The following is a 3692-nucleotide window of genomic DNA, read 5'->3' on the forward strand; positions in this document are numbered from 1 at the left end:
TGAATTTGCAAAGGAGATCATCCAACACTGCCATCCTATTGTGCCCATGACCACATCATGAAAGCAATGTCACTGTATGTTGGGTCTTTCCACACCTACTTAATGCATGTGCATCTTGTGTTGTTCGTTGATCCTCTTTATTCCTCCTTATGTAACACTGAATCGGCTCGCTCTTCGGCCCAGGCTCCCATACCAAAACAAAAATGAGACTAAAAATTTTTGTCCAAATTGAAAGTAAGACAAACAAAGAATGAACAAATGACTAAAAAAAATCCCCCATCAGCTCGTGAGTACGCCCAAACCAGGAGATATTAACAGAAAAGACGAGATAGATTTTAAGGAAAATGATAATTAGAGAAAAAAAACTTGTTTGAGGGAGAGAGGAAAGGTGAGCTTGGCATAGAACTCGGGTGCAGACATGACCTCCTTGTACATTGGATGCCTAGAGCAACAGATGGCGGTGCAAGCGACGACGTGTTTGCTGGCCGGCCAGCTGCAGTGGATGCCGGCCAATGTATAATGAAAGTGGTGGCTGGCCTGCATGCACGTTGTCACCCGCACCACCGTTTGCCACTTCTGGCATTAGATGAGAAAGGAGGTCTTCTTTGCACCCTAGTTCTGCACCAAGCTCACCTTCCCCCTCTCCCTCAAATAGGTTCTTTTCTCTCCTCCTCATTTTTCTTACAATCTATCTCGACTTTTTTGTTAATATCTCCTTGTTTAGGTGTACGCATAAGATGAAGGTGGAATTTTTTTTAGTTATTTGTTCAATTTTTTATTTGTCTTGCTTTTGATTTAGTCAAATTTTTAATCTCATTTTTGTTTTGGGGGTATGGCAGCTTGGGCTGAGGAGCGGGCCTATTCAGTGTTACATGAAGAAGAATAAAGATGACTTATTAATAATATCATTTTGAAATTGAAAGGAAGCATGAGGTTACTAGCCCATTTTGGAGGGTCTCCCAAAGACAAACTGGGTTTCTCTTCACTGCATCTCATGGAAAAATACCAACAACGGGTCGACTGCAAAAGAGAGGGTGGGTGATTGCAAGCAGTTGCTTTATTTGTAACATGCAAGAGGAAATAACTTCAAATCACTTGTTTTTTAAGAGCAAACTTGCTATAATAGTCTGGAAGCATGGCTAAATTTCATAGAAAATGTTCCCTTCACTCTGAGTTTATACGAGAGTTAAAGGTGTGGTTTTTGGAGCAGCATAGAAGAAAATGGCTAATAAGATAATCTTTACTTGACGTCTTTGATTAACACAAACATTAATTCAGGCATAACCAGCTTTAGCTAAGAGTTCTACACATATATTAGCAAATGTTGCCCACTTAGTAGTATAAATGAGAAAGATCTAAAGGTGATGAGTGAGAGAAGCTTCGCAAACCCTAGGGTTTCTTGGCCTTGGCCGCGTCTAAAGTGATGGCAGAGCTCTACCAGAAAACCATTGCAGCCAAATCATGGGCAGAGACTTACATAACTCGTTTTGTAATGGATAGTTGAGTTCAAGGTGCGAGGATAAAATCAGCCTATGGTTGAATGCTGGTGTCAGGCCAAATCTTTGGCCATCTTTCTACATCAGACGGTTTAAAAGAGTGGGACAATTCCTCTTGCTTTTGTTTAATGCCACGTTTGATTGTCTGAAGTGTAACAAACTAAGAATTTAAAAACCGTGGATTGCAAATCCATAACATGGTTGAATGAAACTATAATTTAAGCCTAAAAGGGACCTCTATCTCCCATAGAATGGTGTGAGGGATAGAGAGAAATTAAGCGGTTGCAGACATAAGGTTAACCAGCCAACTAAGTTTCACCAGTAAAACACTTACCTATGCTTTTTGTTATTTCTTTTTTGGTCTACATATTACCTCAGCAACTTCATCCCCAGATTCGTGGTTTACTCCAAACCACAACATCCTACTTCTTTTTTATTCAATTCAATTTCAACTTCAATTCCACAAATATTAAAACTACACCGCAAATTTAGATTTGTTCGCATACGTATGGCTCAAAATGGAAAGTTATATCCAAGTTCTAAAAAAGAGTTTGGAAGAGATGTAGAAACTAATCCACAGGCAGGCTCATTCCCAACTTATCATTTCGTGTTTAACTTCAGGCCACTGCAGCTTCCGAAATTGAGAGAGGCCAACTACTCTCAAACAAGTCTCATCTTGCCAGTATGTCGGCCTAGCATTCATTTTCTAAGCACAAAAGCACTTAAAATTGTGGTAATGGCAGAGCCACGAGAGCCTCCTTCAAACAAAAATAAAAAATTATGTGAATATTTAAAAAATTAATTTATTCAAAATAAACATTTTTAAAAACTATATTTCAGCGCCCTTGAAAGTATAATTCGGCCTGAAAAACTGCTGACTCCATCCTTTATTGTGATTACAAGTATGTGTTTTACAACATCGAGCTGATTCTCTGTCAACTTCAATGGCGGCATTTATGTGGGAGCAAAAGAAGATAGCTGGATGGCTGGCCTAGTGGCATGGTGGGGCTACAAAGATCTATGGCCAGAGAATCTATACCAGGATCGATTTTGTCTACAATATACCAGGATCGATTTTGTCTACAATATTATTAACAACTAATATTTGTCCTTTACTTGAATCTCTCTCTCTCGTTTAATTCTTTCTATGATCCTATTCCTTTTAAATTTTGTTGTAAAAAAAGATGTCGCCAGTTTTTTTTTTCATTTCTTATTTTTATTAACTTTATTTAGTTTTTTTCTTTGTTTCTTTTTGCTGAAACTGCAAACAAGTAGCTGATGGTCTAGAGTTTTTTTAATCCACAAAATCCACGTGAGTGACATGACATCAGTCAAAAAGTCAAAACTTTAGTGACAGAATTTCTCATCAGTAAAAGAACACATCAGAATTGATTTCATTGATATTTAATCTTTTGCGTTAGTAGAAGTCAAATTTTACTGAAGTAGTGCGAAAACATCTATAAAAGTATTAGTGATACTACTTCTATTGACAGCCAATAAAAATCGTCAGTAAAGGTTTTACTGATGTTTGGTTTCATTAATACTTTTTCCGTGTAAGTAAAAACCTTGTTTAAAGTAAACTTGTTAACCATCTTCCCTTTCTTAACAAAGTTTCTACCGGCCTCCCAACAGCCCAATAATGTAAAATTATTTGTTAATATACATGAGCGTTCTAGTGATCTATACATCCGGTATCAACGGGAAAGCACAACGATAATATCGGTTCACCAAACCGGCCAACCTCTGCTCACATGTACAGATATTTTGTCTACAATATTATAAACAGATATTATCGGATTTTTTCTTTAGTTTTCTAAAAAAAAACCATTTATAAATTTTCGATACAGACTCATATTTGTTGATGGGCCCATTTCGGCCAAACCCAGTATCGACAATGTTTGAGGTAATGGATGAGAGAAATATTGGAAAAGAATATGATGATAGGAAACAGAAGCTTTCTTTTATATATATATATATATATATATATATATATATAATTTTACAAAATTTTATATAAGTAAATAGACACACATACAGCTTAACGACTACTATTCCTAAACATTAGGCAGTCAAAAGTAAGTATTCAATGCGCATTTGATGAAAAGTTAAAAGTTTTTTTTTTCTTTTTTAGATTTTCTGAAAGCATTAATCTAGAAAGAGAGAGAGAGAGAGAGAGAGATAATTATGACGACATTT

The sequence above is a fragment of the Nymphaea colorata genome, chromosome 7 (assembly GCF_008831285.2).
Source record: "Nymphaea colorata isolate Beijing-Zhang1983 chromosome 7, ASM883128v2, whole genome shotgun sequence".
NCBI classification, from domain to species: Eukaryota; Viridiplantae; Streptophyta; class Magnoliopsida; order Nymphaeales; family Nymphaeaceae; genus Nymphaea; species Nymphaea colorata.